We start from the raw sequence: 27,627 nt of genomic DNA, 5'->3' as shown, positions 1-27,627 counted from the left end.
TGCTTTTTAAAGACTTGATTCTACATAACTGAAAATCCTTTCTACTAAACGCATAAGGCCTGAAATTTTGGGAGAGGGGACTAGTCGATTACATTGACCCTAGTATTTGACTGGTCTTTAACCCTTTCTTTACCAACCCAGCTGAAACCGGCTCCGGCTCTGAGTACAAATGTCTTGTTTTCATAAGTTTTAAATTAAAATCTTCCACCAAATCTTAGTCACAATTTATGTTCCTAACACCAGCTTAATGATAACTAAGTTATTTTAAAAAATTCTTTGTTATATTTAAAGTAATTGAAAGAAACACAGAACATCTCAACAGAAATACGGTAACAAAAGGGTTAAATTATTGACCCCAACAGGATGAAAGGCAAAGTCAGCCTCAGCGGAATTTGAACTCAGAACGTAAAGATGGACAAAATATACATAACTGAAAACCAAGAACTCTGTGCAATGTCAGACATGAACTGTTTATCATTTCATGTGTGGCTGATGTCATGAAATGATATGTCTATTATTCATGAAATATGTTTATACTTTATCTTAATTGTTTCAGTCATAAGACTGTGGCCATGCTGGGGTACCACCTAAAAGAATTTTTAATTAAATGAATTGAGCTCAGTTCTTTTTTTTCCTTAAGCCTGGTAATTTTTCTATTGGTTCTTTTTTGTTGAACCACTAAGTCATGGGGGTGTAAACACCAACACATTCTGTCAGGCAGTGGTAAAGGACAAACATAGACACAAAGACACACACACACACACATACAGTCAATGGGCCTTTCTCAGTTTCTGTCTACCAAATCCATTCACAAGGCTTTGATCAGCCTGAGGATATAGAAGAAGACACTTACCCAAGGTGCCATGCAGTGGGATTGAACCCAGAACCTGTGGTTGGGAAGCAAGCTTCCTACTACACAGACATGCCTGTGTTCATTTAGACAACAATGAAGCCTAACAGCTGATTTAAAAAAAAATTAAACAAATATGATTTCCCAATAATTTTCCACAAGGTTTTTGAAGTTGAAGAATGTACACACTGTTTGAAGTTAGTGCAGTTTAGAATCAACGTTTTGCTAAAAGGACTGCGAATCATTGGAATGAAATTTAGAAAGTTTTGGTAGAGTGGACTCTCCCATTGCTTTAACAAATGAGGATTCAACAAGCCACAGCTTCACACTGGTGTCTTGGTTTGTTGGACAACCTGCAGGATGAATATTGTTAAAGTGGGCATAGTCCATGTAGAACCTATCCCACACTTTGGTCCTGCAAGTTTGTACTGGACTGATGCAACAAGTATGATGAGTCCAGGAGTGTGGATGACAGAAACTGAGAAAGGCCCATTGGATGTGTGTGTGTGTGTGTGTATCTTTGTATCTATGTTTGTCCCTTACCACTGCCTGACAGAATGTGTTGGTATTTACAACCCCATGACTTAGTGGTTCAACGAAAAAGGATGCAAGATTTGTATGAAGTTACCTTCTCTTAGATGAGCACCTAAAGAGCTGAAGGGCCTCATCTACTAAGCTGCTTTGGAGTGTCTGTGAGTGGCCTTCTTCTAGAAGTAATTTCAGGATGTGCTAATTAACCCATAGCTGGGATCCTGACCGCTGCTGCTACTCCAGGCCAGAGAAGACCTGGAAACAATAGTGGCTAAGAGATAGTTCCTCAAAACCCTAAAACTCTCAGGTCAGGGCCCTACTACCAGATGCAGTTTAAAGTCATGTCAAAGACTCTTGGTACAGTCTGAGTGTTAGAAAAACAAAAAAACAAAAAAAAGAGAAGCAACACGTTTTGAATAGTGATGATATGGAACCATTAAAACAGTATAAAAAAAGTGTTAGAAGAAATATAAAGCTATAGATGAAAGGTAGGCCATGTATATATGATGGTGTTGTCAAAGGTGTTTTAGCTTCCATACGACTGAGATTACTTTCTCAATGTTCTGTAGCCTGTAACCACAAATAATAGTATCCTGCTTGGAATCAACAACGCATAAACAGATTTCAATATTCCTTTTCTAAACACATCTATTCAAACTATTTCATATGTTTAATACACACCCAGTAAATATCTATAAACAACAAAGTGTGTGCATATATATTATATATATATATATATATATATATATATATATACATACATATATAAATATATATAATATGATAAGGTTTATCTTCCTGCAATGAATTTTCTAAAGTTCCTAAAATACTTATCACCAGTGTACTACTTCTAGTCTGTGGTTGAACATTAATTTATACATACACTTTCAAAAATATCGTAGTAAAACTTTGATCACAGGATTACTTCAATGAGAATTAATTAGCAGACATCAAATAGTTTTGAAGACAGTTTACACAGGAATGCGTGCATACGGAATCAGAGTCTTTTAAAATAGGCGAGTAAGTTAATTTTTAATGTAGAAATCATTGATCTGAGAAACCATTTATACATATATATATTGAACACACACACACACACACACACACACACACACACACACACACATATACAGATAGATAGATATAGATACATATATATATATATATATATATATATATATACACATATACACACACATACACATTAATTATACATACATATATACGCACATATACACATACATACAAAAATACACAAATATATACACATACATACATGCATACATACACATTCACATGTGTGTACATGGACTTTTGTATGTGTGTGTGTGTGCGTATGTATGTGTGTGCATATGCTGTAATTATAAAAAGAAAAACAATCTGACAAGACATCATGTTGCTACTTCAGTTTGACATATTCAAATAATATTTAAATAAGTCAGTTCTGTAAAGCAAGTTCTTCTTCTTATTGACTATGGTGTCTTATTAATGTCTTGTTTCATTTTGTCTTATTTCAGGAAAATGTTGTGGAAACTAAATTTATTCATCAAAATGCGTTTTATATAATGAAAGTTTATCTGAAGAAGTAAGAGAAGCATTTGTAAAATAACTCTTGAACTAGTAATGTTGGGAAGAATACTGTTTGAATAGAGGAGGTACCGGCTTTTTTAAAAACTTCTTTATTGCTAAATTTTGCAGTCATAGCCAAAAGTCTGAATACACTGATAAAATTAAGGTTTTATACTGTAAATTGATGATGTTAAATGAAAAACGAGGAATGTATTTCGTAGGTGTGGCTGAGTGGTAAAAAAGCCTGCTTCCCAACCACATGGTTCCAGGTTCAGTCTCACTCCATTGCACCTTGGGCAAGTTTCTTCTACTATAGTCTCAGACTGATCAAAGCCTTGTGAGTGGATTTGGTAGACGGAAACTGAAAGAAGCCCATCATATACATATATGTATGTGTGTGTGCGTGAGTGTCTTTGTGTCTGTGTTTGTTCATTCCACCACTTGACTACTGGTATTGATTCATTTGACTAAAAAGTTTTCAAGGTGGTTTGCTTCTCACTCCTCGTCTGCCGATTGCAATGTGAGAAATACCTTTTCTTCAAGCTCGACCAATGTAGACACCATGTGCCCACATTGCAGTACATGTTGTTGCAGGGTGTTATTCAATGGTAAGGTGTCATTTCCAATTAGTAGAAGTTGATGAAAGAATTCCTCAGCTAGGGGGTTGTTGTAGAGATGAGCTCACATATTGTTGCTTAATGAAAGCTGGTGAACAAACCTCTACAGAGGTGAAAACTTCAGACACACATAGATGCCATCAGCTCACATACCCCATGGTATGACTGGTAATATTTGACTGAGGACAACAGTTAAGCCCCCACCCCATAATGGCAGTACTGTCTCTAATATACCTTAGTGACCTATCTTGGGCTTCTAGTGCACCACAGTGTGCCATCGTGCATTCATCCCAGACAATAAGTATAGTTTAGCACAGAACTTCCGCCATCAGTGATCGTTTTCAAATATTACAAATTTGGGCATCACTGAAGTGAGTTTTCTTGAACACGAATAGAGGCAGTTTTCTTTGTGGCCCTTGTTTGCAGAGATAAATGAGAATGTCTTTGTTTTGGTAGCATGGCTGAAAAGAGCGAACGATTAAGGAATATACAAGATGGAAGACAGCAATTTGAAGTTGTGCATTGTATGATTTGATTTTTTAGTAACGAATGAAAAGATGTGGGTAAATGCATATGCCAATTTGTATACCGTTATTATGAGAAGCAGCGGTAAACTGTGAATGATTTGGCTATCTTGATAAGTGTAATGCATTCTGTTAGCTGATATATAGTGGAGTGGATTACTGGCATAATGGATGTTATTGTTTGTCCAGAAGTGAAGTGGGGTGGGGTACAATTTGCATGAAAGTGATTTATGTTCTTAAGAAGGATCACAAACTATGGAATAAAAAGGGGTTAATATGATTTGGGCCAGAAATCTTGTTTACAAAATTATAATTTCCCCACTCCCTGCCAAAATTTCCTAATACTTAACTGTTTTTCGAATTTTGTTTTTTATGCAGATGGAAAAATATAGAGATTACGAATGTGGTAAATATAATTTATTTTTGAAAATTTCATTTTTCTGAAAGAAATACCGAATGCCCGTTTCCCTCACCTTGGCCACTCATCGGCTACCTGCTTTTGGGTGACATGCAAATCTCCTGGATGGAAAGCATAGGAATGTGAGTAAATTGGGGAAAGAAATAGGTGGGGTGGGGGTACGCAAATGTCATCTCAGACATGCTAGAAACAACAACAGGTATTTGTCCCCCATCATGGCTTGACAACTCGTTATGTGTTTATGTCCCCATAACCTAGTGGTTCAGCAACAGAGACAAATAGTATAGGTACTGGGGTGATTCATTCAACTAAAATTCTTCAAGGTGGTGCCCCCGTCATAGCCTATTGACTGAAACAGGTAAGAGATAGATACTTTCCTCTCTGTCACTGCTATGAAAGTTACCTTGAATGACGAATCCTTAAACCACTGACATAAAATGGCTCAACAAGCCATAAGCTAACCAGAGTGTCAGGAAGGTATGTTCTTAAATTAAATGATAGTTTCAGTGATTTGAACTTCCAACTAGATTTTGGGCAAGTGTTGGCATCAGGCTGACCAAAGCCTTGTCAATGGATTTGGTAGATGGAGACTGAAAGAAGCCCATCATATATATATATATATATATATATATATATATATATATATATATATGTGTGTGTGTGTGTGTGTGTGTTTGTGTGTGTGTGTGTGTGTACGTTTTTGTGTATATATATGTATATATTTGCGTGTGTGTGTCTGTGTTTGTCCTACCCCCACCACTACCACTTGACAATTGGTATTGATGTGTTTACATCCCCGTAACTTAGTAGTTCCACAGAAGAGACCGATAGACTAAGTACCACGCTTCATCATCATCATCATCATTATCATCATCGTTGTCATTTAACGTCCGTTGTCCATGCTGGCATGGGCTGGACAATTTGACTGAGAGCTGGTAAGCCAGGAGGCTACACCAAGCTCCAATCCGATCTGGGAATGTTTCTACAGCTGGATGCCCTTCCTAACGCCAACCACTCTGAAAGAGTACTGGCTGTTTTTTTACATGCCACCAGCACGGGGGTCAGTCACACTGGCATCGACCATGCTTGAATGGTGCTTTTTACGTGCCAACAGAATGGGAGCCAGTCTGGCAGCACTGGCATCTACCATGCTTGAACGGTGCTTTTTATGTGCCACTGGCATGAGATCCAGTCAGGTGGCACTGGAATCGACCACACTTGAATGGTGCTTTTTATGTTCCACCAACATGGGAGCCAGTCTGGTTGCACTGGCATTGACCATATTTGTATGGTGTTTTTTACATTCCACTGGCATAGGAGCCAGTCAGGTGGCACTGGCATCGACCATGTTTGAATGAAGCTTTTTACATGCCACCAGCATGGGAGCCAGTCTGGTGACACTGGCATCGACTACACTCAAACGTGCTTATTACATGCCACTGGCACGAGTGCCAGTTAGGCAGTACTGGCATCAGCCATGACAACAACTTCACTTGATACAACAGGTCTTCTCAAACACAGCATATTGCCCAACGATTGAAGGGTACTCTTAAATGTGCCAGTTATGGAACAGTGGCACAGGCCACAGCTACAATCTCAAAATCCTCCAAGGTGGTGCCCCATCATGGCCACAGTCTAATGACTGAAACAAGTAAAAGAAAAAAAAGAAAAAGAATTTCATATATATTTCATTCACAACTATCCATATTCTTTTTCTTCCTTCATGAAGAAAACAAATATGAAAAATATCCTTACTATGGTTTCATTTTATCAATCTTCCTACAAATATTCTCTGTTATGTCTGCAGTGATGATATTAATGTATGGCCTCGCAATGCATTATTCTTTATACAAGTTCACAATGTTTATTTACTAGCAGCTGTGACAAATTGCAAATCGTTTACAGCTCAAATTATTTTCATCTTGTCTGAAGAAAACTATTAAACATCAAAAAGTTTTTAAGGAGTTTTAATACAGAGATAGTTTAAAGAACCAATAATCACAGCAAACAGAATGTCTATATTTACTCAAAGCAGCATTTCATTATGACAGAAAATGTAAATCATTCCAGCATCTAGAATATCTTCTTCAGGAATTGATATATTCCAAAACAGTTTTTTTGTTTGGTAAAAATACTGTTTAATGAAGAAAACTAAATATGAATGCAGTTAACATATTTCTGTATGATATATTATCGTCGTCATCATCATCATCATCATCATCATCATCATCATCATCATCATCATCATCATCATCATCATCATCATCATCATCATCATCATCATCATCATTGTCATCATCATTTAATGTCCATTTTCCATGCTGGCATCGGTTGGATGATTGACAAGAGCTTGCAAGGCCAGGAGCTGCACCAGGTTCTATTTGTCTGCTGTGGTTTGGTTTCCACAGCTGGATGCTCTTCCTAATGCCAACCGCTTCACAGAGTATACAGGGTGCTTTTACGTGGCACCAGCACAGGCGCCTCCTATATGATACTGGCACGAGTGCTTTTTTTTATGTGGTGCTTGCATTGGTACTCTTCAAGTGGCACTGGCACGGGTGCCTTTTTTATGTGACACCAGCATAGGTGCTTTTTACATGGAACCAGCACCCATGAGCTTGCAAGGCAAGGCACATGTAGATGAGAGAGGGAGCAGAACCAAGAGATTAGAATATGACTGAGGACATGGGTATCCTTCTTACTATCAAGGAGATTTTTGGCAATGTAAGTAGAACAGAGAAGGAGAAGAAGGTGAGAGAGAGGGTGGGAAAGAGAGAGGGAGGGAAAGAGAGAGAGAGGCAGACAAACAGACAGAAAGCCACTTGGAGTGTAGAATGGTCCAGGAAGGTTAAACAATTTCAAAGTACAGAGAGAGAGAAAGAGAGTATTTTATCATTTTTACCATCCACTTTTCCATGCTTGTATGTTTGGATGATGTTTATGGAGGAAGATTTTCTACCATCAAATGCTCTTCCTATTGCCAACACTCACCAGTTTCCAAGCAAAGCAATATTTCCCCATAACTAGACATGCCTTTTGCAAAATATCAGAAATAAATGACACTGCTTATATGACAGAGACATTCATTTACAACTACCACGGGATGTCAAGGCAAGGAGACACACACACACACACACACACACACACACACACACACACACACACACTTACTCATACAATAGACTCCATCTACCAAATCCACTTGCAAGGATTTGGTCATCTCAGGGCTATATATAGTAGAAGACACTTACCCAAGGTGCCATGCAGTGGGACTGAACCCAAAACACTGATGTGGTTCAAAAGCAAACTTCTTAATCACAACAGATCATATAATTTTAATCTACTGATAAACCCTTTAATCTTTCTATCTATTGTTTTTCATCACTTAATAACCTTAACAACAGTTCCAAGAGAGACAATAGGCAGTTATTTGACCTGTGAGAAATAGTAACCAAATCTCCCACAGATCACACTATCTTAAAAAATAAAAGACATTCAACAATAAGGTCCTGAATGCATTGTTTCTAAGTAAAAGATGGGATGGTCATGGCTGGAATACTTTTGAACATAGGCCTGCTAAACTAGTTGAATAGCTGAGGTTAATCAATGCTGCAACAACAATAAAAATGGTTAAAATTTTTTCTCTTTAACCTGTCAATGATTATATTTGTAACAAAGTACATTATTTTAAGCTTTAATTAATCTTGAAAATAATGAAGAATTTGGAGGGATTCAGTAAAATAATTTAATCATTAATTGGTTTATTAACTCAGTGTTTGGAATAGATTCTGACATAAAACTACTACTTAACTCTTTGGAACTCAAACCAGCCATGTGTGGCCTAAATAATCAAACAGTTTTATATTCAAACCAGCCAGATTCAGCCTCTCACACCTATCCTATAACGTCATTCTAAAAATAAACAATCACATCATTGAAATCTCAAAGCTACAAGATAATGCATGATGAATTCAAAAATTGATGTGAATAAATGAGCATTACATCTTTGAGGATTAAATATGAACTCTTTAAAGTGGCGAGCTGGCAGAAACATTTGCACTCCAGGCGAAATACTTAGTGGTATTTCGTCTGTCTTTACGTTCTGAGTTCAAATTCCACCAAAGTCAACTTTGTCTTTCATCCTTTCGGGATTGATAAATTAAGTACCATTTGTGTACTGGGGTCAAGCTAATTGACTAGACCCCTCCCCCAAAATTTCTGGCCTTGTGCCTAGAGTAGAAAAGAATATGAACTTTTTATGGCATTTAAACACTTACAGACATGAGCGACTTGAAAAAAAAATGATATGTGTGGGTATATATATAGATATATTGTCATAAATAATAGAGAAATATTTAACTATGTCATATACTATATACATACTCCTTAGCCTTTTCTCTAGTATCATCATCATCATCATCATCATCATCATCATCATCATCATCATCATTTAAAGTCTGTTGTCCATGCTGGCATGGGTTGGATGGTTTGACCAGGGCTGGTAAGCTGAAAGGCTGCACCAAGACTTCAGTCAGGTTTGGCATGGTTTCTATGGCTGGATGCCCTTCCTAATGCCAACCACTCCGGGAGTGTAATGGGTGTTTTTATGTGCCACTGGCATAGGTGCTATTTATGTGACACTGGTACCTCCTATGAGTGTGACTTTACTTGGCTTGATGGGTCTTTTTTTCAAGCATGATGTAATGCCAAAGGTTTCCGTCATTGCCTCCGTGAGGCCAAACACTGGAAAGGAGCTCAGCCACTTTGCCTCTGTGAGGCCCAATGCTTGAAAGGAGCTTTTCACATGCCACTGGCACAGGTGCCAGTAATGTGACACCAGCATCAACCAAAACTATGATTTTACTTGGCTTGATGGGTCTTCTCAAGCACAGCATATTACCAAAGGTCTCGGTCATTAGTCATTGCCTCTGTGAGGCCCAAAGTTCAAAGATCATGCTTCACCACCTTGTCCCATGTCTTCCTGGGTCTATTGCTACCACAGGCTCCCTCCACAGTTAGAGACTGGCACTTCTTTACACAGCTGCCTTCATCATTACTATATATTCTATATGTTTTGTAGAATGATACATTAAGGAACTTTTTTTTATGAGTACTACTGGATTATTTGAATCCATATATTGTGACTTAAACACACACACACACACACACACACATACATACTTACACATTACTTCATAATTCCATATTTGTTATAACTACTCTGTCCTATGTGTAAATTAAATACTTTAATTAGAAATTAAATGCTCTGAAGTGAGACCACATATTTTGCTTGTTCAGTCTCTATTTCTAGAATATAGCTACCCACTCAATGATGAACCACTTCTAGCCATATTTCATAGGCAACTTCAACACCACCTCTTTTTCAGTTGGAGTTTTAGTGGTAAACTAAACTAAGCACTTATAGTACATACCTACATCATGTCATTAGATGAGAATTTTTCATTCATACTCTACATATATACGTACACATATCATCATTATCAGTAAGTAAAAAGAAAAAAAAAAAACTCAAAAACTTTTATAAAAGTAGATCCAGGCAGACTGGAATCAAAAATACATCATTTATCTATATAAGAATATATTTTATGTACTTTTAGCATTTGTAACTGATAGTTTTTTTTCTTTAAAAATACATTTTGCAAAATAATAACAAAACTGAATTTGGATCATAACTATCAAACAATACAAGCTAGATATTTTTAGGAAAACTCGTGAAAATTAAACAACAATAATTTATTTTGCTAATGGCAGAATAATGGGGTTTTAGAGCAGTAACAACAATCTCTACTGATGTGATTAATATCTGACAAAACAATCATGGGAAGAGAATAAGTCAAATATGGTCCTTTCATGTAAAGTATGGTAATTTAAGGGATAGAGCGAAAAATGAACATCAGAAACATTAATCATTTTATATAAGCAATGTGCTAATATTTGTATGGTCATGTAATATGAGGTGAGGGAATAAACATCATTTAACATCTACCGTTATGTATTATCCTTTCAAGTACTTCCAGTGATTTATTTTCAGACATGTATTCCATTATTTCACACTTGTTCTCTACTTCACTATTTCCTTTACATCCAGACACATCAAAAACTACTGAGATTACTGAACCGTTTGGCATTCATAATACTTTGTCGAATGTAAAGTTTATTTATTTACACTTTTTAAAACTCATCTTGTAGCTTCTCGATTTAGAAGATGTGGTTGTTTATAGTAGGAATCACATTGCAGGCTAGGTGTAAGAAGTCAGTTCTGGTCAGTTTGAACATAAGCATAAAACAGGTAAAATATTCCAAGCTCGATATTGCTAGTTTAAATGCTAAAGGGTTGAACATCATTATTTCTCTGATACTCTTGTAATACTCAAGGTTTCACTGTTTTATTTGTGTTTTCCTTTATGTTTTTTAATTATCTTGTTTTCTACATTTTATTGTACTTGTCACTGGATTGTAGCAATACTAAAGTACCACCTTTAACAATTTCAGCAGATCATATCAACACTAGTTGTTAGTGTGGTTCTTATGGTACTTTTCTCTTAAAATACATTCTGCAAAGTGGATATTGGTATAATGGAAGGTAACTCTGTTCATCATCATCATTTAACGTCTGTTGTCCATGCTGGCATGGGTTGGACAGTTTGACTGGGCTGGCACACTGGAAGGCTATGCCAGAATTCACTCTGATTTGGCATGGTTTTCTATGGCTGGATGCCCTTCCTAACGCCAACCACTCTGAGAGTGTAATGGATGCTTTTACATGCCACTGGTATGGGTACCATTTACGTGACACCGCTATCTGTCATGACTATGATTTTGCTTGGCTTGATGGGACTTCTTCGCAAGCGTGCCATAAACTTGCTTGAATGTACTGGTTTTCATTGATATAAAAAAAAATTACACAAAGATATATACATACACTCCGTAAAGTGGTTGGCATCAGGAAGTGCATCCAGCTATAGAAGCCATATCAAAAGAAACGATGAAGTTTGGCACAGTCCTCTCACCTGCTGGATCCTGTCAAGCTTTTTCAACCAACACCAGCATGAAATATGGACACTGAAGGATGATGATGATGATCACACACCCACACATGCACATACATACACACACCTACACATGCACATCAGAGAAAGAGAGAGAGAGAGCTCCCACAGTTTCTATACCAAATTCATTTACGAGGCATTAATCAATTCAGAGTTATGGTAAAAGAGATTCGTTGAAGCACCACCTGGTGGGCTACAATTGGAATTATGAGCTCAAAAAGTGAATGACTTAATTAACAGCAATGTCTGCATTCTATGTTTATCATGTGATAGAAACATTGGGAATGATAAATTTCAGAACGCTGGGATTGCTGTAGGATGATACAAGCATTGCTATTAGCTAATGTCACTTTGTAAGCACAAGGTTCCAGGTTTTAGTTTACCAGGTGGCGCTTATGACAAATCACTTCTACCATAGATTTGGACTGAACAATATCACAGTTCACCATATCACAGTTCACCTATCGTGGTTCACCTAATGCGGTTCATCTATCACGGTTTATTATTTAAACTTATGTTGATTACTCCATGGTGTTGTTTTGCATTTATGATAAAAAAATATATACAAATTATAAAAATAATAACAAAAATATGCAGTGCAGTCCTGTTTCTACTTCGCAAATTTTCACCTACTGTGGGGGGTGGGGTTTTGAATGTAACACCAGCGACAGTTGAGGGATTACTGTATACAAAAAAATCAATCTGTGTGTGTATATACATGTATCTGTCTTTATATGAGAGTAAGTGACGGGGTTAAGATATTTGGCTCACAATCATAAGGTCATGAGTTCGATTCCAGGTGGTGCCTTGTGTCCTTGAGCAAATCACTTTATTTCACTTTATTGCTCCAATCTACTCAGCTGGCAAAAATGAGTTGTACCAGCCTTGTCAGATCCTATGTCATGCTGAACCTCTCTGAGAACTATGTTAAGGGTGCATGTGTCTGTGGAGTGTTCAGCCACTTGCACATATTAATCCTTCAAGCAAGCATCTTCCGTTGATCAGATCATCTAGAACCCTTATCGTCATAACCAACTGATGCCAGTTATATCAGTATGAAGTGAAAATCACTGCAATCAAACAGGATTTCAACTACAACTGGGCTATTATCTTTTGTGCCAATATGCACTTCACAGAAAGTATTGTAAAAGAAACAAGGCACAAGAACCAGTCTAATAAATGGTATTGATATAATCAGCTAAAGCTTTGAAAGCTGGTACTCCTGTCTCTTGGTGTGTCTGGATGTAAAGGAAATAGTGAAGTAGAGAACAAGTGTGAAATAATGGAATACATGTCTGAAAATAAATCACTGGAAGTACTTGAAAGGATAATACATAACGGTAGATGTTAAATGATGTTTATTCCCTCACCTCATATTACATGACCATACAAATATTAGCACATTGCTTATATAAAATGATTAATGTTTCTGATGTTCATTTTTTTGGTTCTATCTCTTAAATTACCATATTGCACATGAAAGGACCATATTTGACTTATTCTCTTCCCATGATTGTTTTGTCAGATATTAATCATGCTTGAAGAAGTTGCTTTAAATGTTCTCTTTTTGTTATTCATTTGATTTGTCTCCCTTGCCTTTAGTTTTAACCCATTACCTACCAGTGATCTCATATGAGATCACTTAAAAATTACAAATTTCGTAATTATCTGTCAATATTTACACATATCTAACCTTTTTGCTATATCTGCTAGGTATATTTCTTTGATATTCAAATGAGGTTTGCTAATTTTTCACCCAATATCTCGCTTATTTCTATTTAGAATGTTATTTTGAAATGTTATTTTGATCATTCCAGCATGTTTCTAAGGCTGTTTTATGCTAGAAATCAAAGTTTCATAAAAAAAATTCCAGTTAATAGAATTATGGGAGGTAATGGGTAAAACTCTGTTCAGCACTGTTTTAACTCTTCACGATACAGGTGAATATTGATTAATGAACATTACTATACTCCTCTCTTATTAAATATGTTAGCATTTATTTCGTAATAATTGCAAAAGCTGAGTCTTTGGCGTGTTAGTTTAGTCATGAATTTGTCTCGCTTCATATTGGTGACTTTGGGTAAGGTACTAGTCTCCATCATTTCATTTCACTGCAAAGGCATTAATTTACATAGATTAATAAAGCAAATAATTAATATGCTCATTAAATGGCTTACATACTAGAAGTATTGAATTATCTCAAAGGAAATATATCTGACTTGGATGACATATAAAACAAAGACAATGCAATGATATACTAAAGGACAAGTAAAGAAAATTTAAATAAGTGCCAGAAGTAGATCAGATATCATTTGCCGAAATTATTAGAAGCAGAGAAACTCAGGTTTAATTCTTGAAACTTTTACTTTCAATAGAAATATGGCTTTCAGAAGCACTCAGATGAAATACAGCAGAGAGTCAATTTAATATTCCGCATCAAAGAGTTCAGAGAAATGAAGGAATATTATCAGATGGTTAATTTGTGGCAGAGTTCTGAGAAGATGGAAGCACCATCTCTCTCTTCTTTTTCCTTTGAAAATGGAAATGGTCAATCTATAAATTAATTTCTAGTAAAATTTAGGCCTATTAAGTTATTAAACAGACGAAGACCTAAAAATTGGGATCATTTTACGTTTGATGTGTCTTAACTATCTTTTGCAATCTATAGAGAACAAGTTATAGAATGATGCAGTTGTGGTTGTGTGGTTAAAAAGTTGACTTTGAGACTACATGGTTCCAGGTTCAATACCACAGCATGCCATGACACCATAGCGGTCTTCTGCCATAACCTTGAGCTGACCAATAGCTTGGGAATTCTCAGAGGTCTTTCAAAGTGCAAATGAACAATCATAATGCCGCCATTAAGGTGTGTTAATATCATCACCATGTAGCTTAAATGGTGACAAACATGGAATATCAAACAGGTGCAGGCAAGACTATCTGGTAAGAAGTTTGCTTCACAACCACATGGTTTTGGGTTCAGTTCCACTGCATGGCACCTTGAGCAAGTGTATTCTACAATAGCCTCAGGCTGACAAAAACCTTGTGTGTGAATTTGGTAGACGGAAACTAAAAGAAGCCTGCAGTATCTAGGTGTCTGTGTGTATATGTTTTGGCACCTGTTTTTGTCACCTTACTACCAATTGACGACTGGAGTTAGTGTGTTTACATCCATGTGACTTAGTGGTTCAGCAAAAGAGACTAATAGAATAAGCACCTGGCTTAAAAAGAAATAGGTCTTGGGGCCAATTCGTTGGAGTAAAATTCTTCGAGGTGGTGCATGACTGAAACAAATAAAAGGGTAAAAACAGGCTTTCTGCATTTTCTATCTACCAAATTCATGCTCTTTCCATAAAAACAACCAGTTTCCAGACACCCCTTTGTCACCCTCGCCACCATAAATCCAGTGACCCAATGATAGGCTTGGAAGAGACCAGTAACCGGTCATGTTTCCACCCATGTTCATTACACACTGTATTTCTCTCAATCCCATCTCTATCCATCTTCCACTCACCTCTCACACTCCTGTGAACTTACTATCTATACCTCTTCAGTTACAGTCACCTTCCTGTAGAAGGAAAAGCCAAAAATAAGGATGATCTTACTCTGAGGTGAAATCTAAGCAGATTATCCAGCTTTGCATCACAAGAACCAGCAGAATTCAATTGTACCCATATGTGTACACTACCCCAATCTCTGGCCAGAAACTGCTCTCCCTCCTAAGATCACTTATACACATCTATTCCCATGAAGAAAGGTGCTATTCAAATGCCCTGCTTCTTGACATGATGTCAATTCCCCTAGCTTCCGGTCCCCAATGTCACTCTTCCCCATTTGCTTCGGGTCCCAAAGTCTCCCTTCACTCCTCCATAATGTAGCTTGAGAATATTCCATCATCCTTTTTTTTTTCCTACAAGAGTAGCCATATATCTCACCTGTAGCAAGGTACCTAATACTGTACCTGTATCGTACTTTAACCTCTCATCAACTGGCATAAAGCCATCTCCCTAAATACTACACACCCGCTTTGTTACAGGGCCTTGTCTTACAAGTTACTTCATGACCTCACTAGTGGAAGGGCCACATAAAAAGCACCCAGTACACTCTGTAAAATGGTTGGTGTTAGAAAAGGCATCCAGCTGTAGAAACCATGCCAAAACAGATAATGAAGACAGGAATAATCCTCTGGCTCACCAGCTTCAGTTGAACAGTCCGACCCATGTCAGCACAGAAAACTTGTTAAATGATGATGATGATGATGATGATGATGATGTTCATAAATTAGGATATAAAAAAGTAACAAAACAATATTAATGACATCTTATATTTCTCTGTCTGTGACAGTCTGCAAATGTCATAAACACTGTCATTCCTACAATGGCAATTATAAAAACAGAAAAAAAAAAAGCAAACTTATTCATATATTTATGCTGTGATGACATAAAATCTAATTTACACTTTAATATTACTTGCTTTGCAACTGACTGGTTTGGGGTTCAAATCCCCAAAATGGCAATCAAGGCAAAGTGTCTTCTACAATACCTGAGGACCAACCAAGGGCTTATGAGAAAATTCAGCAGACTGAAACTGTGTGGAAGCTCATCATATATACATATGTGTGTGTGTGTTTGTCTGCCATCACTGCTTGACAACTGGGGTTGGTTTGTTTATGTCCCTGTAACTTAGCAGGGTCATAAATAGAGATCACAAGACTAAGTACTTAGCTTAGAATAAGAGTTTAAAAACATGTGCTGGGATCACTTTGTTTGGCTAGAGTCTTTAAGGTGGTACTTCAGGATGGCTGCAGTCCAATGACTGAAGCATGTAAAAGATGAAAGATTGAAGATGCTGTGACAGGTAAAATCAATATCATTTACTAAAGGAAGACAGACAAATACAGGCTTGGCAGTTTAAGAAATTCACTAAAACCTTTGGAGATATGCTGTGCTTGAGAAGACCTAGCAAGCCAAGTGAGTCCCTAACCGTGTCCTATGCGAGTGCAGCATAACCAGTCCATTTAAGAGGACACTTCAATCATTGGGCAATAAACTGCGCTTGCAAAGACTTGCTGAGGTAAGTGAAGTCGTTGTCATGCCGATGACAGTATTGCCCAATTGACACCTGTGCTAGTGGCACATACAAAGCACCATTCAAGTGAGGTCGATGCCAGTGCCACCTGACTGGCTCCTGTTCCGGTGGCACATAAAAAGCACCAATTGAGCATGGTCGTTGCTAGTGCCGCCTGACTGGCTCCCATGCTGGTGGCATGTAAAAAGCACCATTCAAGCGCAACTGATGCCACTACCACCTGACTGACCTTCATGCTGGTGGCATGTAAAAAGCACCCACTACATTCTCGGAGTGGTTGGCATTAGGAAGGGCATCCAGCTGTAGAAACATTGTCAGATCGGATTGGAGCCTGGTGCAGTCTCCTGGCTTGTCAGCCCTCAGTCAAACCGTCCAACCCATGCCAGCATGGAAAGCGGATGTTAAACGACAATGACTTGACAGTTATGAGTTCAGTACTGGGCCAACTAAAAGTTTGTGAGTGAATTTGATACAGGAAAAGCGGAAGATTATCTTTGTGTGTGTGTGTGTGTGTGTGTGTGTGTGTGTGTGTGTGTGTGTGTGTGTGTGTGTGTGTTTGTTTTGATAGGGAAATATTACCTTGCTTATAAGTAAGTAGTGAGGCTTGATGGTCAGAAGATTGTCCAGCCACAGAAAATTTGCTTCAATGAATTTCATGTGACCCATTAAAATATGGAAAAGCAGACATAATTATGATAATGATGATGATGATGATGATGATGATGATGATGATGATGGTGGTGATGATGATGATGATGATGAAGTGGAAGAACAGAAAAGATGCACACATTTAGCATGAAAGTAAAAATCTGTTGATTTTTTCATAAATGTTAAGAAAAATAGAACGTAGCTCCTACACAAAATCTAATAAAAATCTATCTAATGATGTACTACAATGTTGTGTTTAACTCCTCAGGCCCTACACTAATCATTATGTCCAATATTTCCTTCATAGAACATTGGCTCTGGAATTTCCTCTTTCAGAACATATCTTTCCCAGAAGTTATTAACTTATAAATGCTTAAGGAAAACACTAATGGCATCAATTTCATCAGTCTAGAAGGGCCGGTACAGGTCATAGACACTATTCCAAAGTAACAAAAAAATAGCAACAAAATAACTCTTTAAATAATCCCAGCAATTCTGGGACAAATTACAAAGTCTGACGGTTTCAATGGGAAGATAACAAATTGCATGCTCAATAGTTTAATTAATGATTTAATATCAATACAAGGTTACACCTTTTGGAGTGGGTCATATTTTATTGATCCTAGTATTTACTAGCAAGATTTAAAATGTAAAGGACCATGGTTAAATACAAAAAGTATTTATGGGGTGACATCACTAAGCACTGATGTGTTACTAAGCAGTGTTGTGTATAAATACAAACTCATTCAAATATGCTTGAGGTGTATTTGAACCCATAAGAAAGCCATCCACTATATTTTGTAGACAGAAAGGTGTAAACACACTGGGTCAGGTTTCAGTCTGACTAACAATTCTGTGAGTCCAATGCCAGGAAGATCATCATCATCATCATCATCATCATCATCATCATCATCATCATCATTTAACGTCTGCTTTCCATGCTAGCATGGGTTGGACGATTTGACTGAGGACTGGTGAACTGGATGGCTGCACCAGGCTCCAATCTGATCTGGCAGAGTTTCTACAGCTGGATGCCCTTCCTAATGCCAACCACTCTGAGAGTGTAGTGGATGCTTTTACATACCACTGGCACGAGGGCCAGTCACGCGGTACTGACAACGGCCATGCTTAAAATGGTGTTTTTTACGTGCCACCTGCACAGGAGCCAGTCCAGCGGCACTGGCAACGACCTCGCTCAAATGATTTTCTAATGTGCCAGTAAGGCGACGCTGGTAAAGATCAAATATTAAATTTCTTACATAGGCCACAAGTCTCAGGGGTTGGGTATAATTGAGAAATCAACTTCAGTATTCAACTGGTATTTATTTTACTGGCACCAGAAAGGTAAAAGGATAAGCTAACCCAAGTTGAATTTGAACTCAGACTATACAAGGCTATATACAAATATGCAAAGAATGATACTGCCAATCCATTACCCATTAATTTAAAACACTGCCACATTTATGTGACTGGAGTAATTAGGTAGCAATCTATAAAAACAGACGGTTTGTAAAATATATCTTTGTTGGTGTTTTCATAAAATGACACCCTTCTTTTTGATAGTCTTTGTATTTGGATAACAAATGGCGTTTATGTAAACATAAAAAGGGGAACAAATAATCGACTGAATTGTTTTGGCAATTTTTGAAAGATGAATGTTTATTACACTGAAACCCCATGGCTTTTAAAATCCGTTTATTTAAAAAAAAACATAACTTGAAAAGAAAGCTGTGAAAATCTATTGATAAGAGGCATCAGAGCCAAGATCTAATATTATATTTACCCATTAGCTTTAAGGATTAACATAAAAACTACAACTGAAAAATTGAATATAGAAGAGAAAAAAAAAAAATAATAATCGGAAATATTTTATTTTTTATTACTTATGAGCATATTTACTTAATTGATCCCCAAGTAATGTTTCATGTCAACTAACTTCGATGAATGGAATAAAATAAAAAATAAAGATTTTTCTCTGAGCAATTTAAAAATAATGAGCTGGTTTGAAACATAATGACGTAGGATGTTGTCATGTTCAAGGAACAGTAATAAATTAGATTCACCAATTAATCTTATTTTAACTTTGTTTCTCCATGTTGACTAATTATTCCCATGTGAAACATGCGTAAAGAGCATGATGCATGTATGATAACGAGACATGCTTGTATGACAATGAAAGCTGGAGAGAAATAAGTTTAATAGGGTTTGCTGGATGTGTAAAGAAGAATTGCATGCAAGGCTGACCACAAGTAATCTAAGAGAGAATGTATAGCTCTTATTGGTCTCAAATTTTGGCACAAGACTGACAAGTATAAGGGAAGGGAGTAAGTCAATTACATTGACCCCAGTGCATACTGGTACTTATTTTAGTGAACCTGAAAGGACGAAAAGTAAAGTTGACTTTGGCAGGTGTTGAACTTCATAAATGACAGAGGAAAAGCCACTAAACATTTTGTCTCGTGTGCTAACAATTCTGTAGAGGAGAGCCAGTTGCATGTGTATAGCCTAATGATTAAGGTGTCACATTCATGATCATAAGGTCGTGATTTCAATTCTTGGACCGGGTGACGTGTTGTGTTCTTGAGCAAATAACCTCATTTCACATTGCTCCAGTCAACTCAGCTATAAACAAACTCCAGCAATTAACTGGGAAGTTAACCTGGCAACAGACCTGTGTCCCTTTCAAAAGGGAATGTTGTAATCCCAGTTACTTATTCAACATGGAAACTAGACTGAGCTCCAACCTTTATGAATCCTAGGGCTCATGACAGACCTCCCCATTCCTCAAGAGGGAATGGATGGCTCATGACTCTTTATAAGTCCTCTAAGACAGAGGAAGGAACAGCATATGGCATCCTCAAATAGCAGACTGGGCCTGAATTACTTGCAACAGAGTGGAATCTGCCAGACGTACTCAAAGTGGTGATGGTCACATTGATGGTGCTATACTGGGCAATGGACTAAGTCTACCATTCATCTAGAGAAAAGTATGATTTGACTCAGAATGCGAAGAGCCAGGACCAGGGGCAGACTGAGTGTATTAAGGGCCCTTGGGCATAACTGTTTACCGGACCCCTTTGAATGTATGTTTTAGCAGAGTTAACATGCAGGGTGTGGGCCCCTCAGAGCTCCAGGCCCTCAAGTAGTGCCTGATTGACCGATGGCTCAGTCCACCCCTGACCAGGACAAACACTGCAAATCATCGCAAAATAATTATTTAATAATTCCAGCAGTTTCTATCGGTACTTTTTTTATTCCAGAAGATGAAAGGTAAAGTTGGCTGCAGAGGGATTTGAACCTAAAGCTCAAGAAGCTGGATCAACTACGCTTGAACAACTCATAGAATTTAACTGGCACTCAGTTGGTTACTATGATGAGGATTCTAGTTGATCCTGTCAATGGAACAGTCTGCTGGTGAAGTTAGCATGCAAGTGACTTAGCACTCCACAGACATGTGTACCCTGTACCCTTGACATTGTTTTCAAGGAGATTCAGCATTACACACAACGTGACCAGGCTGGTCCTGGTGCCAGGTGAACTAAGGCATCTTGCTCAAGGACATAAATGTGCTGCCAACAATCAAACTCACAACCGTACGACTATGAACCCAAAACTCAAACCATTAAGCCATGCACTGATATCTAGATGTCATTCCTCACTTTTGAAATGTCAAAGGAGGAACAGCGCTCATGACTTTCCTTTTTTTTTTCAGGGTCCCTAAAACTGTTAGGAGTAAGGTGTCCTTAATTGGAAAACCTGGTTCAAATACCAGCAATAGACACAGTCCACAGCACATGAACAGAAAAAGTCCCTCTGTTAGGGTTCCAGTCTCTGTTGACCAAATATCACTCATGGGGCTTTTGTTGACCTGAGACCCTGGTAGAAAGTATTTACCAAAGGTGCCACATGGTGAGAATGAACTTGAAACCACACAGTTGCAAAAGTAGACTTTTTAATCAAAGAGCCATGTCTGCACACCAAAAATAAAATGACCATTCTCTGCACTGCAAACCCAACCAGTGTGTATTAGGATCTTCAGCAGTCTAGGTAGATCATGGCTCTGTACTTGTATGCACAGGCCTGGGTAAGATCTCTTTTAGGAAGACTGGCAGCTGTCCATATAAACAAATCTCTTCTCTCCATGCCAGTGATGTCTATCCAAGAGAATAAAGTCTACCTCATTGGGCTGATACAGCCTGGCCCCAGTATCATTGCAGGTGTTACTATGATTATTCAAATGGCAAGAAGTGATACTGCAAGGTATCTCACCTGACCCTGTAACAATTCTGCTAATCCAATACCCTGGGTAAGTACTTTTTAATCAACCCAGAAAGAATGGAAAGCAAAATTTGATCTTGACAGGATTAGAACTCAGAGGACAGGTTGTTGGAATTAATAAATACTACAAAACCTTGGAACCAATAATGAAACATCTCAGCCGTTTTGCTTTGCTGTGGACCCAACCAAAAATTGCCAGAACCAATAAACAGACGTCGAGTGATGGCAGCAATAATGATGTTCTATGTTCGTGAAATAGTTTAATTTAAGTCGTTTAGATTCCATTTGCATAAACAATATTTCCCTGGATGCAGGACTTTGGTAGACTTATGGTTTATGAGAAAGACAAATTCCATATGAAAGAAGCAGTTTAGAATTAATAAACTTAAATTTGTTTATTTACCAAAATTAAAAATATCAAAAAATTGGGGGAGGGGGATGTAATTACATTTATTAGAAAGAGGCTTTATAGTTTCATTTTCAATTAAACACAAAGTTAAGAATATAAACATTAGTTATACAACCATTCTACATTATATCTTTTTTTTATTTTCTAGTAGTAATATATTGAAAGAATAACAAAGATATACATACATACATACATACATACATACATCATTTAATATTTTATGATCAGAAAAATAAAGTAAACTTAAAAATATATGTTGAAGTAATTATCAAAGAGAACAATAATAATTTAGATAATATATTTGATGTTCAAGCCTTCGTTAAACAAAAATACATTTTAATTTATTTTAGACGATAACTCATTAGTTTATATAGCTGAATTGTGCTCAATCTAAATATTGCTAATATAACATATATTGTTAATTACAATAAACATTAATATTCAAGATTAAAACATAACAGAGAAAGAAAAGGAGAACAGAAGCAAAGATCTCATAGGAGGGTTTAATGAAGTGATTTTCATTATTGTTGGGAGCTGTTTCACTTCATTTTATATCATAAGATGCTCATGAAGATTATGACTGTCAAAATATCGTTTCTTTTCCTCACTGGCTTTATAAACTTGTTATCGCGTACCTAAATACAAATCAATATAAGCTTTGTCTGCTAGAAATAACAGCCAAATCTCCTCAGATCAAGTCCCTATTACATTAGACAATTTAGTGTTGGACATACAAAGACAGGATGGTCAAAACTGGAATATCTTTGATCATCAATTTGTTTATTTAGAATTGACTTGAGGCCACTAGTGTAGCAGGTGTAATTTATTACATTTGTTTTATACTTTTTATATTTATAACTGTATTCTCCATATGAATAAATTCAATAAACCTTTTGAATTAAAATAATCTATGATTTTCTTCCTTTCAAATAAGGGGGGAAACATCGACATAAATAAATATATTTTGTGGGTAATTGGTTAAAAATGTTCCCCAACCTCTGCTATATGTGGTCACCAAACCTGTTAGAAATATTACCCAAATGTTCCCTATTACACAAGAAGGACACATTGACTAATGTATTCCTAGATACACAATGTCTGAATAAAAGTTGGAAATGCCTTTAATCACAGATCTCCTCAGTCAGGACTGACTTCAGGTTAAACAGCAACTATATTTTATTAGATAATAAGGTTTTGTTAAAGGTAGATTTTCTATGGCTGGATGCTTTTCCAGTCACCAACTTTCATCTGCTTCCAATGAAAGTGATATTTTACCCTGGGGGAAAATATGACTTTGACTGGAAGGCAGATGAATGTTGGCAGCAAGAAGACTGCAAACAAACGACACAGTTTGTATGACAATGAGATTTGTTGAAAATGGTCAAGACAAGACATACACACAAATATGTACCTACATATACACATATGTACATACTAACACACACACACACTGTCATACACACAATGGGCTTATTTTCAGATTCCATCCCAAATTCACTGACATGGCTTTAGTTGACCCAGGGCTGTATAATAAAGCAACATTTGTCTAAGATACCATACAATGAAACTGGGCCTGAAACCACTAGGTTGCAAATTAAACATCTTCACCAGACAGCCATGCCAGTGCATATATTATTCTATTTATCATATTGACAATTCTAACAAATATGAATGGGCTAGCTCTAAATTAAAGTATACATTAGATTAGTTGTATCGGTGTCTACTGTAAACAGCCAGACTCGATAGAAATCTTTCTGGGTCATTAAATCTGTACCAGTAATATGACTCTATGTCTTTTCCTTTTCCAAATTAAAAAAAAAAAATGTGTTTTCTATTTAAACAAGAAATCAATATCCAGTCAATTTTCAATTCCAAAATGATCTGTTAAAGAATTTATTAGTGTCAATCAATAAATTTATTCTATTCTATCTTTAAATAGATCTATTAATAAGATTTTACTACTGTAACAATAGATTTATAGTAGAATTGTGACATCAACCAAGCCAATACTAGATTTAATATCTCGGTTAATAACATATTTTGGTATCCCATCACAGATATTCTGAACCATTATTAGCAATGAAAATCTCATATGTTTCAAAAAAAAAAAAAAAATTCTCAGAAGGTAATTTAACAAAGTCTTAAAAGACTTAATAAGATTGAAGTCTTTATTTTCTACATTTTTCATTGTCATTCCGCCCCCTCCTTTTATGTTTGGTATGGATTGTAAATTATCTCTAGAGTAACATTATTCAACAAGGAGTATAACTTGAAGATCAGTGAGTCTTTCCAAATCAAATTGCTACTTCTCTGCATTGAGAAGTCCCAACTCTGGTACTACAGACATAAGGTTAGAATGTTGCAGGAAAAAGTCACAAGACAGATTCTTCATACCAAGCCAACTAGCAGGAAACTTAGGGGTAGACCAAGAATAAAATGGTTAGATAATGTCCATCATCTCTGTTGGCTATGCTTAGGATTCCAGTCAGAAAGTGTAATGACAGTTGCTTCTGGTAGAACCCTATGGAGGATGTGCTACAGGACTCTACCCAACAAATTTCTCAGAAATAGTGGACAAAGAAAATGTATGTATGGATGGATGAATGGATATTTACAAAAGAAAATGGAAGTCATTTCTTTTCTGGCTAGTATGTATTTTGTTACTCACTTGGAGTGAGTGAGTGTTTTACAAACGACATTCTGATATCAAACACAATGGCATAGCAACTATTTTTCATTTTCTGTAATAAATCACCATTGAAAGATCTTAAATTTATCCACATCTACTTCAATTTTCACAAGTCAACAAAGAAGCATCAACCTGTTAGAAATTGCTGCTAAATTGCTCTCAAATTCCACTGTTCTGTCATATAAATGGATGAATAAAATGGATATGATATAGCAGAAAATGAGATAAGATGGTCTTAGCATTCCTAGAAGGTCGATTGGATGGTAAAGATTCATTCTAGGAAAGCATAGCTGTTGAACATCAAGAATTCATGCAGTTAAACATAAAGTGTCGAATTACTTGGAATGTGATGGAGCTGCATGAAATGACAAATGGAACACTTTCAAAGGTAGGAACAACTCAACAATATACTCACACACACACACACACACACACACACACACACACACACACACACACACACACACACACACACACACGCACACACATGCGTCATGAACAAGCAAAAAAATGTCAAACATATTTACAAATCCCAAATTACAAAATATAAAAAGAAAGTCAAAAGTGTTGCCATTATCTCCTTCCATACATTCATAACTTCACAATCAATTCAAATGGTAAGCATTTCATACATAGAATACACAGAAACAGCAGAAGTAACCAATATAAACAAAATATAACCAATATAAACAAGATGCAAAAAGATTTCTTAGAAATGTAATACAACATTAATGGCCTAAAAAATACCTTTATGGAACTAAAATACTTCATCAAACATGACAGTCATGTCATTATTATACGAGAAATAAAATTACAAGTCTCAACACATGATTCTTCACTTTCCAAATTACATTTCAATAAAAGAGAGCAGACCATGCCACAGAAAAGAACTCATACACAAAAGTCTGCAGCAGTTATACAGATACTACAAAAAGCACTACATTAATCAGAAGACATGACAACACACTCAAAGTGCAAATATTCAGAATAAAAAAAACAATATGAAATACACTTGCGTAATGAATATACTACTTGCAACCTCACCAAATGTCCCGCTAGGTTACACACCGCAACATAAATCAAGAGGGAAGTAGTTTCTACAGCTGAATGCCCTTCCTAATGCCAACCACTTCGAGAGTGTAGTGGGTGCTTTTACATGCCACCGGCACGAGGGCCAGTCACGTGGTGCTGGCAACGGCCATGCTCAAAATGGTGTTTTTTACATGCAACCTGCATGGGAGCCAGTCCAGCGGCACTGGCAACGACCTCGCTTGAATGATTTTCTAACATGCCACCAGCACAAGTGCTAGAAGGCGACGCTGGTAGCGATTACACTCAAATGGTGCTATTTACAGGCTACTAGCATGGAAGCCAGACAGCTGCTCTGGCAATGAACACACTTGGACAGTGCTGTTAGTGCTCCACTGGCGCAGGTGCCAGTCACATCTATTGATATTCCATGCTGGCATGGGTTGGGCAGTCTGAGAGGATCCAATGGGCCCAAAGGCTGCATTGTGCTCTGATGCTTACTTTCACATGGTTTCTATGTCTAGAGGCCTTTCCTAATGCTAAGTACTTTACAGCATGTACGGGGTAGTTTTTTTTTTTTTTTCTTGAGGTACCAGCACTAGTGAGGTGGCATCCAGTCAGCAAGACCTCTTGAGAATGAGTGGGGCCACAGTAGAGGGACCTTTATGCCATGGGATGAAGGGCCAGAACAAGTAAGGAACAGACACAACTACTCACATTACAGAAGAGAGCATGGGAGGGGGTTGCAATGGAACTGGAAAGATAGAAAAAAGTAGGGGTGATGAGGTATCGGTGTGGATCTTCAAGACACAAGGTGAGTAAGAGTGGGGACAGAACAAGAAATGTGGATAGGTAGGGGTTGCAAGAGTGTATGGAAGAGTGGTGGTAAGAGATAAGAAATGAGTGAGAGGATCAAAGAAGGCAGGCTCATAATGAAGCTTTGTTTCCACCAATCCTCTCACCACCACTTGTGGACTCAATATGTAGATTACTATAGAGTTAACTGCAGTTATTTGTAAGCTACTAGATTGAAATTACTAGCAAATGGACTAGAAAACACCACTCTCATGATGATGATCAAAATGAAAGCCAAATGGAAAAGTTATAGAGAGCAGCTGCAGCCTGTCATCAGATGTGAGAATCATGTCAGCTGGATGATGTTGAAGAAACACACAACATTTTAGATTTCTTAAATATTTTAAAGTCAAATGAAAGTACTTAATTTAATGTTAGCTATCGATATGTACTAAAAACTTAGAACAACTATTGGTAAAGTGTTCCATAATGATACATGCAAAGAAAGACGACTGTAGCCAGTGTACAGCACATCCAAAGTGCCATACTGCGTCACATATAAATCAACTATGAATATGAGAATGTGCTTTATGATTCTTAACTGGATGGAAATCTGGCAATTTGGATCTGTGGATCAAACTTAGATGTTTGGCCAACCATCCCTATATGACTGAGGCAACACAACACCAACTGCTGCACATTATGGTTCACTGGAGTACAACAAAAACATTACAGATTAAATATAAAAAGAATTGTAAACTTCCATCAAAAATTGTTTTTACTTACAGCACTCTAAATATTTGAACATTTTTCTCTTATTAACCACCATAAAACAAATGAAAGGTCCTCACCTAGAAATAAAGAATAAATAAACATTAATCAACATGCAGCATAAAAATAATATATACATAAATATATATATATATATATATATATATTTCGTATGTGTATTTCGTGTGCAAGATTCTTGATGTGGATACGTGTGTTGAAAGAAATACAATTAAACCTTGGGAGAGGCATTATGCCGGTAATAAACACACGCACTGGTTCAGTCCTTTATTAATTTATATAGTTTTTTGTTAAATTATTTCATTGCACTCTTGCAATCTCTT

The 27,627-nt window shown here is 36.9% G+C and overlaps 1 protein-coding gene across 8 annotated transcripts in view; it reads right to left on the bottom strand.

The window, feature by feature from the left end:
• The window catches only part of LOC106884166 (protocadherin Fat 4), a 693,587-nt gene that overhangs the window by 558,818 nt on the left and 107,142 nt on the right, over positions 1 to 27,627 (bottom strand). The window contains exon 2 of one of the 8 annotated variants that reach the window (XM_052973410.1): positions 27,302 to 27,366. The exons of the other annotated variants lie outside the window; for them this stretch is intronic. The gene's annotated coding sequence lies outside the window, so the exon portion shown is untranslated. The remainder of the gene's footprint in view (positions 1 to 27,301; positions 27,367 to 27,627) is intronic. 8 annotated transcript variants of the gene reach the window in all.

This window comes from Octopus bimaculoides, chromosome 1, assembly GCF_001194135.2.
Source record: "Octopus bimaculoides isolate UCB-OBI-ISO-001 chromosome 1, ASM119413v2, whole genome shotgun sequence".
Classification (NCBI taxonomy): Eukaryota; Metazoa; Mollusca; class Cephalopoda; order Octopoda; family Octopodidae; genus Octopus; species Octopus bimaculoides.
This window is presented reverse-complemented; position numbering and strand designations above follow the sequence as displayed.